At 39.8% G+C, this 17,903-nt stretch overlaps 1 pseudogene; it reads right to left on the reverse strand.

Annotated features, from left to right (window-relative positions):
- Positions 1–243: 243 nt before the first annotated feature.
- LOC142285663 (U2 spliceosomal RNA) lies at positions 244–449 on the reverse strand (annotated as a pseudogene).
- Positions 450–17,903: the final 17,454 nt, after the last annotated feature.

Raw genomic sequence — 17,903 nt, forward strand, 5'->3', positions numbered from 1 at the left:
ATAAGATACTGCACGGGACATAGCAGAGTTGGTCAAGTTGAGTGGAGATGAGTTTGCTATTTGGCACAGCTTTTGCATCAATAAAGCAAGTAAAAGGTGTGAAAGATAAAAAAAAAGGGTGAAAGTGTGAAAAGTGAATTGGCCAAATTGAGGTGCATATAAAGTTTTTGCTTTCTTTCAATTCACTAATGAGGCTCATTTGAATCAGGTGAATTGAGTTCTGCTTTTGGAAACTCGGTTAAGAAGGGGTGCACCGGTCCTGGAGGTACTGCAATACCAGGTCAATGCGTGGAGTGGACAGAGCAAGATTTTTTCCATCTCCTTGTTCTAAAAATCCATTTAATATATGGTCCCTAGAGAGGGGACGTATCAGATATTAAACTGATAAGAACAGATTTAATTTTTTTTTTTTCTGTTTATCAGTAGGACTTCAAAATAACAAAGGTGATCGCCTCCCGTTGCCTGGGAACCGTCCAGGCACAAGAGGGCTATGTGTCACCAGAAGGCGCACACACTCCCTCAAGGCCGGCAGACGTGCAATCCCAGGCACCTTCCAGTACCGACCAAGGTAGCGTCCTCCGAAACTACACTTGATCTTAGCCAAAAGGCTGAGAAGCTATAACCCGAATTGGTTACGGCCTTGAGTGGCACCCTGGCCTATACCGGACACATCTTAGGGAGAGGGAGACAAACCCACGCCTACAGAAGACATTTTGTCACCCAAGCCAAACCCTTGAAAAGGCTGTTTTGCAGAGCAAAAACAAGGAGAATGGTACTTTTTGCAGCCGCCGCCCACTGCAATGAATCTGAATAACTCCTCCTTTTGGGCACAAGCACCTCCCCTCCCCCTTGCAGTCTTTCCAATTCATGATACAAAAAGACGGACGGACAGGACAGGACAGGACCATCTGCCTGACTTTCCGTCACTGCCACCCTTTGCCATCCTTGCCCGTAGAAAGCCCTTTCATCATCCCCAAACCCTAATCTTTTCCCTTCCCTTCCCAGCTGCGTCTCACTCCCTTTCATTAGGAAGTGAGCGCAGCCTTTTCTCCGTTCTGCACATGCGCGACGTTAAACACAAATGCGCAGGCGTGCGTTCCATTAGCCTCACTGCATTCCACTCCCATACAGGAAGTGGGCACAGCTATTACTACGGTCGCACATAAAAGAACCCACGGCCACCACTGCACATAGCTGACTCCACCACAGGACACCCACTTCTACACCAACGCAGGTAAGACAGGATCGGCACCTCTATGCTCCCGTTACAATCAGGCTCAGTCACCATGTGATAACGCTCTCAACTCTTTAGTTGCAGGCTCCCCTTGCTTCACCTCCATTGGCTGTGCTGCCATTTCCTCTCCCACCTGGAAGTTATACTTTATTCCACTATTTTCCTGTTTCTCTCTTCCCCCTTTTCCCATAACCTACTTTTATCTGCATTTGTGGGGTATCTATATGCTATTTACATCATAGTTTTATTCATTAATATGGAAGGGAAGAGTGCCCATGAGAGTGTTGAACTGCGGAGAGCAAAAGATTAAGCTGCTCCGATTTGCCACCATTGATAAGCTGTTCTCAGTAGATACACATGCTATCCAAACAGCAGCATCCACCATTGCTTCAGCCCACCCATTCAGTGACAGCTCACCAAGTCAGCCAGAGGAGTGGTGTAAGGAATTACACGTAGGCACTGACTCCACACCTTCACATCACAAGAAGGGGGTCTACAGGCTAGTGCAAGAATACGAGCAAGTCTTCAGCAAACATCCGCTAGACTTTTGAAAAATAAAAGGGGTCAAACACTACATCCCCACAAGTGCACACCCACCCATCAAAGAGAGATATAAGCCAAATCTACCTGCACATTACCAGTGTACCAAGGACATGTTGAGCAACATGAAGGAGGCTGGGGTTATCCGTGACAGTTGTAGCCTCTGGGCAGCTCCGTTGGTCCTGTTAAAGAAGAAGGACAGCACCACTCCCCTGTATTGAGGAATAGCTAGCTGCATTGACAACTGCAAATTATTTTTCTACCCTTGATCTCACTAGTCACTATTGGCAAGTGTCCGTTGCTGAGGCAGACCGGAAGAAGACCGCCTTTGCCACCCCGATGGGTCTCTGCGAGTTCAAAAGCATGCCCTTCGAGCTGTGCAATTTGCCAGGAACCTTCCAGAGGCTGATGGAATGCTGCTTGGGACACCGAAACTTTGAAACGGTACTGCTATACCTTTATGATGTTATTGTTTATTCTAACGCAAACAAGATTTTAGGGTGTATAAAAAGGGAGATTAGATCCGATGATCCCAACGTATTGTTACCCCTCTATAAATCACTTGTAAGGCCACATCTGGAATATGGGGTAAAGTCCTGAGCAGGTTGATAACCATTGGTTTGAGCATGGTAGGGTGTAGTACGCATCTTCCTGCATCGGTAAAAGCTGCAGAAGTCCTTGAAGATTTCCGCTTCAAAGGCAGTGCCTTGATCTGTGAGGACTCTCTCTGAGTAGCCATGAGGTCTGCATAAGTGTGCTTGGAAGACCTTCGCTGCAGTATGGGCCATTAGATCTTTGACTTGTACCACAACCATAAATCTCGAGTAGTTGTCTACCATCGTAAGTGCATACGTGAGCTCACCTCGATATTCTGCAACAAAACTCCCTTTTTCGATTTCAGTTTCAGCAAACACTCCTCTTCCTGTAGAAAATATTTATCATTACCTAAGACAGTCATTCTAATGCATGACAATATTAAGGCAATTTAGTTAAAACTTGTTTTAACTCACCTTTAAGGGGATTGATGTATTTCATGGTCAATCCAGGTTTGTCAGTGATGGCACTGACATAATGTATGGCGTCTTTTTCGGGCGTTATCCTTTGCCTTTTCATTGTGAAAATCCAGTTGCCTATATCAAAGCAAATTCTACTACTTGTAAAGTATGCAGAAAATGAAATGTAGAACATATAACATCAACTGCTTAGGAACGCATCATAGGTTAGTACTTAAAAGGATATTGTCATGTTCTAGTCATAATGCAAGCTGGACATTTTTCATGTTACCCTGTAATCGCCGGCCTGTTCTAATGCTCACAAGCCAAGATATAGGCTCAGCTGCTAAGGCTTCCCTCTGCCTTCTGAATGAAAATTGAATATGTCTGGCTCACTGTGTATATAGCAGGTGCTCAGAAAAAATAAGAGTTAATTCAATAGAAATAGCTCTGGCACACTATAGTGATCAATAACGTAAGAAAAGAACTCTTAGAATGCTGAAAATTCTTTATTTGTGCAAAAGGATAATTCATCCAACGTTTCGAGCTTGTTTTTAGGTCTTTATCAAGGATAAAGTTATCTAAGATCATAAAGGGTTACAAAACCATATAAACACGTAATTAGTACATAGTACAACATAACAGTACAATATATTGCTACTTGAGAGTACAATGGGTCAAATGACCATGATGCACATACAAAAAATTTTTCCAAAGCCATAGTGAAAACATTTGTACTGAGGAAAGAAAATTTCCACATGACCTATCTGGAGAAACATTCTGGATCAAACAACCAAAAATAGTCAAGCAGGTAAATACACACCTATATGGATAACAGGATGATATGTGTTCAATTGTATAGCGTCATTGCCATTAAGGTACAAATGGAAAACTTGCAATCCTATATAGTGAAGGAAATGAACACATATCATATCAAAGAACACAGGAACATGGGTGTGAGAAAAACCTCAATGTTTATACTTTGTTCTTTATAATGGTGTGAACATGTATATGTCTCAGTACCTTATGAACTTGAGAATTCTAGTGAGTAGATGATGAAAGCCTATTCCAGAACTGGAATCGGTAAATAATTGTAGGTGGAATCTAAATGAAAAGATGGTACAAGTGTTATCATGACACGTGGGCTATAACACAATGGACCGTGTGACAAAGAAGAAAGGAGAGAAAGAAGAGGAAGAAAATGGAACTACCTGTAACATTACGTGATAGTCACTGGTAAGTATCACTTGACAATTCAGGTGAAAAAGGATTCCTTTATTAAAGGGTTCTCAGTCGCCTCAGGATCATGAAATACTAGGGTAAATGATATGAGAATGGGTAAGAAGCACCACTAAAGGAAATATGAGATGCAGGACATATATCTATAAACCCCTGAACTACATGATAGAAATAAAAAGAAGAAAAAAGAAAAAAAAGAAGAAAGAAGAACACATAGAATGCGGAAAGAGAATGGGTACAACTACCTGAGTTACTGCAGGGAGGCCCCTGGTAGGTATTGTGAGGGTTAGTGGAATTCCTTCACTGAAGGGTTCTCAGTTGCCTCAGGTTCGTGAAAAATGCTATAGACAAATAATGCCCGGAGAAAAGGGGTTCATATACAGCGAATAATGGTAATACAAGGTACATGTGTCCCATGTAATAGTATAAATATATATATATTGTACTAAGCTCTACACCAGAAATAGAAAGTAGTCCCTCTGCCTTCTGTCTAGGTGCCCTGAGTTATGTCCTGTAAACTGTCACAGTGACCTAGACACACATGTGTAGTAGGGGAATATCCCTGCTGAGATGCCAGTGCTAGAGCACTCGTTTGCTGTGGAGTTGAACGCTATGTGAGCAGTTCTTACCTTCAATGAGCAGAAGTCTCTTTTTTCAGATTTCAATATCTCTGTGGGTATCTGGCAGAAATATGGAATACTCTTTACTGCTAAGACCCTGTACACCACTCCCACTAAAGGGGGCTTTACACGCTGCGACATCGCTAATGCGGAGTCGTTGGGGTCACGGAATTTGTGACGCACATCCGGCCGCATTAGCGATGTTGCTGCGTGTGATACCGATGAGCGATTTTGCATCGTTGCAAAAACGTGCAAAATCGCTCATCGGTGACATGGGTCTCCATTCTCGATTATCGTTACTGCAGCAGTAACGATGTAGTTCGTCGCTCCTGCGGTAGCACACATCGCTCCGTGTGACACCGCAGAAACGAGGAACCTCTCCTTACCTGCCTCCCAGCCGCTATGAGGAAGGAAGGAGGTGGGCGGGATGTTCCGGCCACTCATCTCCGCCCCTCCGCTGCTATTGGGCGGTCGCTCAGTGACGTCGCTGTGACGCCGCACGGACCGCCCCCTTAGAAAGGAGGCGGTTCGCCGGACACAGCGACGTCGCCGGGCAGGTAAGTATGTGTGACGGGTCTGGTCGGTGTTGTGCGGCATGGGCAGCGATTTGCCCGTGTCGCGCAACAGATGGGGGCGGGTACCCACACTAGCGATATCGGGACCGATATCGCAGTGTGTAAAGTAGCCTTTAGTCACATGACCAAGACTGTATCTGTGTCCCTACAACACACTTGAGACAAATGTGTGTGTGAGCCTGCATTGTGGGGTATATATAATATATTATAGAGCTGGGAAGGATCATTCTAAGCAGTGAGCTGTTCCAGTATTTGTAGGAAAATACCCAGTAGAAGCATCAAACACAGCACCAATACCTCCCATCAGTATTCCACCACAGTGCCATGTAACCCATGCCCTACACTCCCATCTACACCAATACTATACAGGCACAAACTAGTATATCTGACTAAAAGCCCCCAAAATATGAAGAACGGCCTATAGTTGAGTGTGGATATAAAATCTATGTGAGCAGAGCTAGAATAGAAATCACTGATCGCATTGAAGTCATTCTGACCATAAATCACCATGATATCAAGGTGAGGAGTTGTGTGTTACTGCTGGGAGGAAAGGGTTAACAGTGGAATATTAAGGTGCATTTCTGTGTGCAGTGTTACTAGTCAATGTAACAATTCAGTATGAGCTGCTCTTGGTGCCGGGGGAGGGAGATGCTCTCCTGAGCAAGATAGATGGGGAATGAACATGATATCTATATAGTGTAAGGCAGGGGGTCTCAAACCAGGTGATCATGTCTGATCAACTGGTTACATTATGTCTGATTACCTTGTCTAACAGTTTTTTCTCCCCTTTCTTTACCTTCCAGGTTCCCATAGTCACGTGAAATATCCCTGTTGCACTTGATTACGGCTCACTATTCACTATAGGATGTCTTATATCTAACATCACACTCTCACCCATCAGCACTCTATAGGTTTGTATAAGGTATGCGCTTACACATCCGGTCCTCCATAGGTATTTCCACTTATGTAACACTATCCCTATGATCACTCATAACTCATACCCTTGTAGTCAATTACAGCCTCCTCTCTCCCCCCTCCCCTTCTCCCTTTCCATCTATAATTTTGCCAGTACAATATTAGTTTACATTAGGCACACACTCACATATTCCTTTCCTTAGTGATTTATTGTAATTCACATTCACATACAATTCTCTATGCCTGCCCCATTACTACATTCATACCTACTTGACCCTATCCTGATACCCCTTGTCTCACCTTGTTGGTCCCTACACCTGTTATCATGTCCTTTCCTGTGTCTGTCTTGTACGTTTCTAGGTAACAACAAAGAATCAAAATTTAAGTCCATCGTGGAGAACATGCTGAAACGTTTCAAAGCCTTGGGTTGTCTAATGAATTTGAAGTTACATTTTTTACATTCCTATTTGGACTACTTGTCTGAAAACCTTGGTGCTGGTGGGAAGAACAAGAAGGTTTTCATCGGAATATCAAGGAGATGGAACGACGATACCAAAGTAAATGAAACGTGAACATGATTGCCGGATGCTTCACAGAGAAGATCCACAGGCCTTCTATAAGAGAAAAGGGGGATCTAGAGAAAAGGAAAAAGTGCAAGAATAAATTTCTAATAAAGTTGCAGAATGACTGTACAATAAATAAATGTATTTTATATATAAAATTGTGAATATTTTTGGTTACAATAAGTATTTTTCTTGTTCATGTCACTTGTATGTAACTTCACACATGGATTGTACAAAATCAATATTTGATGGTTAAAAAAAAATATTTATTTTTTTTTTTAAATCAGGACATTAGAGCATGTGTTCTGCCTTCTTTTACGTAATGCTGTGAATCTCTAGCATACAGCTAAACCCTAGTTCACATTTCAAATAAACAGACTGTGAAGTTCAATAGCCTTGATTTATTAGCTGGTAACGTGAACTTGATTGCAGTATACATGGAATATACAGTGAATATAGGAATATCCAAGATGCAGTTGAAGACAGAATACGGTATATCCAAGATACTGTTTTATACGGGTAAAAACTATAACAAGAAAATGATTACAGTCAGTACAGTGTTAATACAGAGTTAACATAGCATAACAGTACATGAGATGCAGTTCTTACGAGAATGTAGGTGAAAGGTCACTGCATCTGCAATACATAGAAATCTTATCTAGACAAACAAGACAGGGATGACACTAAAGGTGTAGAAGTACAATGTACAATGCATTTACTACACTCTTCCATCTAGGATTCTATCACTAACACATGTAATTTGCTTTGCTCACCGGATTACACTAGGCAGGGGTGAATGTACAGAGAGGTAAGTCGGCATGTCCTTTCCTGACAAATCCAAAGAAAAAATGGCTGCAGGCTTCTTCTCAGCTCAGGGAGGCATTCCTTACCCAGAATACCTTTAGCTTAAAGGGAAACTCAGCAATTCAAAAGAATAACAATGACCTCTAGGGATTGTAACAGAAATTTCAATGAATGACTATTAGCAGGCTGCCATGAGGCAGAACAGCATGGGTATTTAATATATCCTCCTTGCTGCCCAAGAAGCAATGAGAACATTTTTAGACCACCACATATTGACCATCCCTGCTCCTTGTAGTTAAGTTTCTTGAGAATAAAGTCTAAATTCTCACAGCTTTCTTCCAAGTGCATAGCATGTGTGACGCCCTGGACTAGCCAGGTAGTCACAAACACAAAATCACACACACCCCCTCCCCTGGATAGTCTACATCAGTCACACAAAATCCTTGTTGCCTCCTCCAGGCTCTGATGTCCACACCAGGTGGGGCGGAGCCAGGCGGTTGGCCCCACCCACCGAGGAGTTCACAGGCCCGGAGGCGGGAAAAAGCAGTTAGTTTAGTTTTGTAGTGGAAAGTGAGAGGACAGAAACTGTTAGTGTCTGGGTAGGAGCCCAGGCACTGTCAGCAAGGTCGGCAGACGGTGGTGGCCGTCTGCAGGAGGTGGTACAAGTCAGCTGAACCGTAGGACCGGGGACGGGCGGTGACCCGAGGAGAACTGAACCGGTGAGCGGATCTGTACCAAGCACAAAGGCAGGGCCATTGGACCCTGACCAGGCTAGGAGCCGCCGACAATGGTCAAATCCGAGAGTGACCGGAATCCCAGGGGTTCTCTAACACCCAAGACCCGACAGAAGGCAACCGTCCACACCGTGAGGATAAAAAGCCACCGCCATAGGCTAGAGATCCAAGGGCCAGCGCCTGCGGGCAAACGGGCTCCCTCGGTACGTACACCCCAGCCATCCAGCCTCCCCGTACCGCCACCGGGCCCCGGGATCACCAACCCCTACCCACGGAGGGGGAACCAACATCCTAGCTGCTCCCTGCCATCGCTCCCGGGATCCCCGTCACCAGCAGTGGTGGTGCCCATTATCACCACGACCTGTGGGTGACGTCACTAACTATCTCCCCAAACAAACCACCCCCTTTTCACTCGTGGGCGAGGAGCGCTGCTCGAGTCCCCGGATCTGGCCCTCCGCTCGAGCCACCGAGCAGCAGCAGCAGCAGAAGTCCCCGAACCCGAGCGTAGCGTGCGTGGCCCCTCTGCCCGCGACACATGCCCTACACACACTGAAGAATACTTACTGCCATTGAGCAGTAGCACAGCTTTCAGACTTTTTGGATGAAACAATGACGTGTCTCCACTCGCTCACATTGTACTTAATGTTACATTTTCCATCAGCACAGGAACATCGCTTGAATACACTAGAGCACCATCTTCAGAAAAGTATGGAGGGAATCTTTTCAGAATTCTAACCTTTTGGAAACCTATTGTCACGCTCTCCGGGTCCCCTGCTCTGCCCCCCGGCTCACCTGCCACGCTCCCCGGCTTCCCTGCTTCGCTCCCCGGCTCCTCTGGCAGACATCCCCCGCTCCACGGTCTCCAGCCTCCACCACCTGCGGTCCCCAGGCGGCCCGGTCCCCGCTCCCGGCGCCCGTCGGCAGCCCTGCTCCAGGCCGGCTCCCATAACAGATGCAAGCTTGTCCTGTTTGGTGGAGATGATATTTAATAAAATAAGTAGAAATCCACTAAAAGTTTTGTTTGGTTATCTTGCAATCCCGAGATAATCGTCTCCATGCTCCAAATCCATTTTAAAGCCATTTTTAAGGCATTTCGCGCATACATGAAATGAACACATTTTTCTCCAAAACTATAACAGATGCAAGCTTGTCCTGTTTGGTGGAGATGATATTTAATAAAATAAGTAGAAATCCACTAAAAGTTTTGTTTGGTTATCTTGCAATCCCGAGATAATCGTCTCCATGCTCCAAATCCATTTTAAAGCCATTTTTAAGGCATTTCGCGCATACATGAAATGAACACATTTTTCTCCAAAACTATAACAGATGCAAGCTTGTCCTGTTTGGTGGAGATGATATTTAATAAAATAAGTAGAAATCCACTAAAAGTTTTGTTTGGTTATCTTGCAATCCCGAGATAATCGTCTCCATGCTCCAAATCCATTTTAAAGCCATTTTTAAGGCATTTCGCGCATACATGAAATGAACACATTTTTCTCCAAAACTATAACAGATGCAAGCTTGTCCTGTTTGGTGGAGATGATATTTAATAAAATAAGTAGAAATCCACTAAAAGTTTTGTTTGGTTATCTTGCAATCCCGAGATAATCGTCTCCATGCTCCAAATCCATTTTAAAGCCATTTTTAAGGCATTTCGCGCATACATGAAATGAACACATTTTTCTCCAAAACTATAACAGATGCAAGCTTGTCCTGTTTGGTGGAGATGATATTTAATAAAATAAGTAGAAATCCACTAAAAGTTTTGTTTGGTTATCTTGCAATCCCGAGATAATCGTCTCCATGCTCCAAATCCATTTTAAAGCCATTTTTAAGGCATTTCGCGCATACATGAAATGAACACATTTTTCTCCAAAACTATAACAGATGCAAGCTTGTCCTGTTTGGTGGAGATGATATTTAATAAAATAAGTAGAAATCCACTAAAAGTTTTGTTTGGTTATCTTGCAATCCCGAGATAATCGTCTCCATGCTCCAAATCCATTTTAAAGCCATTTTTAAGGCATTTCGCGCATACATGAAATGAACACATTTTTCTCCAAAACTATAACAGATGCAAGCTTGTCCTGTTTGGTGGAGATGATATTTAATAAAATAAGTAGAAATCCACTAAAAGTTTTGTTTGGTTATCTTGCAATCCCGAGATAATCGTCTCCATGCTCCAAATCCATTTTAAAGCCATTTTTAAGGCATTTCGCGCATACATGAAATGAACACATTTTTCTCCAAAACTATAACAGATGCAAGCTTGTCCTGTTTGGTGGAGATGATATTTAATAAAATAAGTAGAAATCCACTAAAAGTTTTGTTTGGATATCTTGCAATCCCGAGATAATCGTCTCCATGCTCCAAATCCATTTTAAAGCCATTTTTAAGGCATTTCGCGCATACATGAAATGAACACATTTTTCTCCAAAACTATAACAGATGCAAGCTTGTCCTGTTTGGTGGAGATGATATTTAATAAAATAAGTAGAAATCCACTAAAAGTTTTGTTTGGTTATCTTGCAATCCCGAGATAATCGTCTCCATGCTCCAAATCCATTTTAAAGCCATTTTTAAGGCATTTCGCGCATACATGAAATGAACACATTTTTCTCCAAAACTATAACAGATGCAAGCTTGTCCTGTTTGGTGGAGATGATATTTAATAAAATAAGTAGAAATCCACTAAAAGTTTTGTTTGGTTATCTTGCAATCCCGAGATAATCGTCTCCATGCTCCAAATCCATTTTAAAGCCATTTTTAAGGCATTTCGCGCATACATGAAATGAACACATTTTTCTCCAAAACTATAACAGATGCAAGCTTGTCCTGTTTGGTGGAGATGATATTTAATAAAATAAGTAGAAATCCACTAAAAGTTTTGTTTGGTTATCTTGCAATCCCGAGATAATCGTCTCCATGCTCCAAATCCATTTTAAAGCCATTTTTAAGGCATTTCGCGCATACATGAAATGAACACATTTTTCTCCAAAACTATAACAGATGCAAGCTTGTCCTGTTTGGTGGAGATGATATTTAATAAAATAAGTAGAAATCCACTAAAAGTTTTGTTTGGTTATCTTGCAATCCCGAGATAATCGTCTCCATGCTCCAAATCCATTTTAAAGCCATTTTTAAGGCATTTCGCGCATACATGAAATGAACACATTTTTCTCCAAAACTATAACAGATGCAAGCTTGTCCTGTTTGGTGGAGATGATATTTAATAAAATAAGTAGAAATCCACTAAAAGTTTTGTTTGGTTATCTTGCAATCCCGAGATAATCGTCTCCATGCTCCAAATCCATTTTAAAGCCATTTTTAAGGCATTTCGCGCATACATGAAATGAACACATTTTTCTCCAAAACTATAACAGATGCAAGCTTGTCCTGTTTGGTGGAGATGATATTTAATAAAATAAGTAGAAATCCACTAAAAGTTTTGTTTGGTTATCTTGCAATCCCGAGATAATCGTCTCCATGCTCCAAATCCATTTTAAAGCCATTTTTAAGGCATTTCGCGCATACATGAAATGAACACATTTTTCTCCAAAACTATAACAGATGCAAGCTTGTCCTGTTTGGTGGAGATGATATTTAATAAAATAAGTAGAAATCCACTAAAAGTTTTGTTTGGTTATCTTGCAATCCCGAGATAATCGTCTCCATGCTCCAAATCCATTTTAAAGCCATTTTTAAGGCATTTCGCGCATACATGAAATGAACACATTTTTCTCCAAAACTATAACAGATGCAAGCTTGTCCTGTTTGGTGGAGATGATATTTAATAAAATAAGTAGAAATCCACTAAAAGTTTTGTTTGGTTATCTTGCAATCCCGAGATAATCGTCTCCATGCTCCAAATCCATTTTAAAGCCATTTTTAAGGCATTTCGCGCATACATGAAATGAACACATTTTTCTCCAAAACTATAACAGATGCAAGCTTGTCCTGTTTGGTGGAGATGATATTTAATAAAATAAGTAGAAATCCACTAAAAGTTTTGTTTGGTTATCTTGCAATCCCGAGATAATCGTCTCCATGCTCCAAATCCATTTTAAAGCCTTTTTAAGGCATTTCGCGCATACATGAAATGAACACATTTTTCTCCAAAACTATAACAGATGCAAGCTTGTCCTGTTTGGTGGAGATGATATTTAATAAAATAAGTAGAAATCCACTAAAAGTTTTGTTTGGTTATCTTGCAATCCCGAGATAATCGTCTCCATGCTCCAAATCCATTTTAAAGCCATTTTTAAGGCATTTCGCGCATACATGAAATGAACACATTTTTCTCCAAAACTATAACAGATGCAAGCTTGTCCTGTTTGGTGGAGATGATATTTAATAAAATAAGTAGAAATCCACTAAAAGTTTTGTTTGGTTATCTTGCAATCCCGAGATAATCGTCTCCATGCTCCAAATCCATTTTAAAGCCATTTTTAAGGCATTTCGCGCATACATGAAATGAACACATTTTTCTCCAAAACTATAACAGATGCAAGCTTGTCCTGTTTGGTGGAGATGATATTTAATAAAATAAGTAGAAATCCACTAAAAGTTTTGTTTGGTTATCTTGCAATCCCGAGATAATCGTCTCCATGCTCCAAATCCATTTTAAAGCCATTTTTAAGGCATTTCGCGCATACATGAAATGAACACATTTTTCTCCAAAACTATAACAGATGCAAGCTTGTCCTGTTTGGTGGAGATGATATTTAATAAAATAAGTAGAAATCCACTAAAAGTTTTGTTTGGTTATCTTGCAATCCCGAGATAATCGTCTCCATGCTCCAAATCCATTTTAAAGCCATTTTTAAGGCATTTCGCGCATACATGAAATGAACACATTTTTCTCCAAAACTATAACAGATGCAAGCTTGTCCTGTTTGGTGGAGATGATATTTAATAAAATAAGTAGAAATCCACTAAAAGTTTTGTTTCGTTATCTTGCAATCCCGAGATAATCGTCTCCATGCTCCAAATCCATTTTAAAGCCATTTTTAAGGCATTTCGCGCATACATGAAATGAACACATTTTTCTCCAAAACTATAACAGATGCAAGCTTGTCCTGTTTGGTGGAGATGATATTTAATAAAATAAGTAGAAATCCACTAAAAGTTTTGTTTGGTTATCTTGCAATCCCGAGATAATCGTCTCCATGCTCCAAATCCATTTTAAAGCCATTTTTAAGGCATTTCGCGCATACATGAAATGAACACATTTTTCTCCAAAACTATAACAGATGCAAGCTTGTCCTGTTTGGTGGAGATGATATTTAATAAAATAAGTAGAAATCCACTAAAAGTTTTGTTTGGTTATCTTGCAATCCCGAGATAATCGTCTCCATGCTCCAAATCCATTTTAAAGCCATTTTTAAGGCATTTCGCGCATACATGAAATGAACACATTTTTCTCCAAAACTATAACAGATGCAAGCTTGTCCTGTTTGGTGGAGATGATATTTAATAAAATAAGTAGAAATCCACTAAAAGTTTTGTTTGGTTATCTTGCAATCCCGAGATAATCGTCTCCATGCTCCAAATCCATTTTAAAGCCATTTTTAAGGCATTTCGCGCATACATGAAATGAACACATTTTTCTCCAAAACTATAACAGATGCAAGCTTGTCCTGTTTGGTGGAGATGATATTTAATAAAATAAGTAGAAATCCACTAAAAGTTTTGTTTGGTTATCTTGCAATCCCGAGATAATCGTCTCCATGCTCCAAATCCATTTTAAAGCCATTTTTAAGGCATTTCGCGCATACATGAAATGAACACATTTTTCTCCAAAACTATAACAGATGCAAGCTTGTCCTGTTTGGTGGAGATGATATTTAATAAAATAAGTAGAAATCCACTAAAAGTTTTGTTTGGTTATCTTGCAATCCGAGATAATCGTCTCCATGCTCCAAATCCATTTTAAAGCCATTTTTAAGGCATTTCGCGCATACATGAAATGAACACATTTTTCTCCAAAACTATAACAGATGCAAGCTTGTCCTGTTTGGTGGAGATGATATTTAATAAAATAAGTAGAAATCCACTAAAAGTTTTGTTTGGTTATCTTGCAATCCCGAGATAATCGTCTCCATGCTCCAAATCCATTTTAAAGCCATTTTTAAGGCATTTCGCGCATACATGAAATGAACACATTTTTCTCCAAAACTATAACAGATGCAAGCTTGTCCTGTTTGGTGGAGATGATATTTAATAAAATAAGTAGAAATCCACTAAAAGTTTTGTTTGGTTATCTTGCAATCCCGAGATAATCGTCTCCATGCTCCAAATCCATTTTAAAGCCATTTTTAAGGCATTTCGCGCATACATGAAATGAACACATTTTTCTCCAAAACTATAACAGATGCAAGCTTGTCCTGTTTGGTGGAGATGATATTTAATAAAATAAGTAGAAATCCACTAAAAGTTTTGTTTGGTTATCTTGCAATCCCGAGATAATCGTCTCCATGCTCCAAATCCATTTTAAAGCCATTTTAAGGCATTTCGCGCATACATGAAATGAACACATTTTTCTCCAAAACTATAACAGATGCAAGCTTGTCCTGTTTGGTGGAGATGATATTTAATAAAATAAGTAGAATCCACTAAAAGTTTTGTTTGGTTATCTTGCAATCCCGAGATAATCGTTCTCCATGCTCCAAATCCATTTTAAAGCCATTTTTAAGGCATTTCGCGCATACATGAAATGAACACATTTTTCTCCAAAACTATAACAGATGCAAGCTTGTCCTGTTTGGTGGAGATGATATTTAATAAAATAAGTAGAAATCCACTAAAAGTTTTGTTTGGTTATCTTGCAATCCCGAGATAATCGTCTCCATGCTCCAAATCCATTTTAAAGCCATTTTTAAGGCATTTCGCGCATACATGAAATGAACACATTTTTCTCCAAAACTATAACAGATGCAAGCTTGTCCTGTTTGGTGGAGATGATATTTAATAAAATAAGTAGAAATCCACTAAAAGTTTTGTTTGGTTATCTTGCAATCCCGAGATAATCGTCTCCATGCTCCAAATCCATTTTAAAGCCATTTTTAAGGCATTTCGCGCATACATGAAATGAACACATTTTTCTCCAAAACTATAACAGATGCAAGCTTGTCCTGTTTGGTGGAGATGATATTTAATAAAATAAGTAGAAATCCACTAAAAGTTTTGTTTGGTTATCTTGCAATCCCGAGATAATCGTCTCCATGCTCCAAATCCATTTTAAAGCCATTTTTAAGGCATTTCGCGCATACATGAAATGAACACATTTTTCTCCAAAACTATAACAGATGCAAGCTTGTCCTGTTTGGTGGAGATGATATTTAATAAAATAAGTAGAAATCCACTAAAAGTTTTGTTTGGTTATCTTGCAATCCCGAGATAATCGTCTCCATGCTCCAAATCCATTTTAAAGCCATTTTTAAGGCATTTCGCGCATACATGAAATGAACACATTTTTCTCCAAAACTATAACAGATGCAAGCTTGTCCTGTTTGGTGGAGATGATATTTAATAAAATAAGTAGAAATCCACTAAAAGTTTTGTTTGGTTATCTTGCAATCCCGAGATAATCGTCTCCATGCTCCAAATCCATTTTAAAGCCATTTTTAAGGCATTTCGCGCATACATGAAATGAACACATTTTTCTCCAAAACTATAACAGATGCAAGCTTGTCCTGTTTGGTGGAGATGATATTTAATAAAATAAGTAGAAATCCACTAAAAGTTTTGTTTGGTTATCTTGCAATCCGAGATAATCGTCTCCATGCTCCAAATCCATTTTAAAGCCATTTTTAAGGCATTTCGCGCATACATGAAATGAACACATTTTTCTCCAAAACTATAACAGATGCAAGCTTGTCCTGTTTGGTGGAGATGATATTTAATAAAATAAGTAGAAATCCACTAAAAGTTTTGTTTGGTTATCTTGCAATCCCGAGATAATCGTCTCCATGCTCCAAATCCATTTTAAAGCCATTTTTAAGGCATTTCGCGCATACATGAAATGAACACATTTTTCTCCAAAACTATAACAGATGCAAGCTTGTCCTGTTTGGTGGAGATGATATTTAATAAAATAAGTAGAAATCCACTAAAAGTTTTGTTTGGTTATCTTGCAATCCCGAGATAATCGTCTCCATGCTCCAAATCCATTTTAAAGCCATTTTTAAGGCATTTCGCGCATACATGAAATGAACACATTTTTCTCCAAAACTATAACAGATGCAAGCTTGTCCTGTTTGGTGGAGATGATATTTAATAAAATAAGTAGAAATCCACTAAAAGTTTTGTTTGGTTATCTTGCAATCCCGAGATAATCGTCTCCATGCTCCAAATCCATTTTAAAGCCATTTTTAAGGCATTTCGCGCATACATGAAATGAACACATTTTTCTCCAAAACTATAACAGATGCAAGCTTGTCCTGTTTGGTGGAGATGATATTTAATAAAATAAGTAGAAATCCACTAAAAGTTTTGTTTGGTTATCTTGCAATCCCGAGATAATCGTCTCCATGCTCCAAATCCATTTTAAAGCCATTTTTAAGGCATTTCGCGCATACATGAAATGAACACATTTTTCTCCAAAACTATAACAGATGCAAGCTTGTCCTGTTTGGTGGAGATGATATTTAATAAAATAAGTAGAAATCCACTAAAAGTTTTGTTTGGTTATCTTGCAATCCCGAGATAATCGTCTCCATGCTCCAAATCCATTTTAAAGCCATTTTTAAGGCATTTCGCGCATACATGAAATGAACACATTTTTCTCCAAAACTATAACAGATGCAAGCTTGTCCTGTTTGGTGGAGATGATATTTAATAAAATAAGTAGAAATCCACTAAAAGTTTTGTTTGGTTATCTTGCAATCCCGAGATAATCGTCTCCATGCTCCAAATCCATTTTAAAGCCATTTTTAAGGCATTTCGCGCATACATGAAATGAACACATTTTTCTCCAAAACTATAACAGATGCAAGCTTGTCCTGTTTGGTGGAGATGATATTTAATAAAATAAGTAGAAATCCACTAAAAGTTTTGTTTGGTTATCTTGCAATCCCGAGATAATCGTCTCCATGCTCCAAATCCATTTTAAAGCCATTTTTAAGGCATTTCGCGCATACATGAAATGAACACATTTTTCTCCAAAACTATAACAGATGCAAGCTTGTCCTGTTTGGTGGAGATGATATTTAATAAAATAAGTAGAAATCCACTAAAAGTTTTGTTTGGTTATCTTGCAATCCCGAGATAATCGTCTCCATGCTCCAAATCCATTTTAAAGCCATTTTTAAGGCATTTCGCGCATACATGAAATGAACACATTTTTCTCCAAAACTATAACAGATGCAAGCTTGTCCTGTTTGGTGGAGATGATATTTAATAAAATAAGTAGAAATCCACTAAAAGTTTTGTTTGGTTATCTTGCAATCCCGAGATAATCGTCTCCATGCTCCAAATCCATTTTAAAGCCATTTTTAAGGCATTTCGCGCATACATGAAATGAACACATTTTTCTCCAAAACTATAACAGATGCAAGCTTGTCCTGTTTGGTGGAGATGATATTTAATAAAATAAGTAGAAATCCACTAAAAGTTTTGTTTGGTTATCTTGCAATCCCGAGATAATCGTCTCCATGCTCCAAATCCATTTTAAAGCCATTTTTAAGG

This window comes from Anomaloglossus baeobatrachus, unplaced genomic scaffold (assembly GCF_048569485.1).
Source record: "Anomaloglossus baeobatrachus isolate aAnoBae1 unplaced genomic scaffold, aAnoBae1.hap1 Scaffold_608, whole genome shotgun sequence".
NCBI lineage: Eukaryota > Metazoa > Chordata > Amphibia > Anura > Aromobatidae > Anomaloglossus > Anomaloglossus baeobatrachus.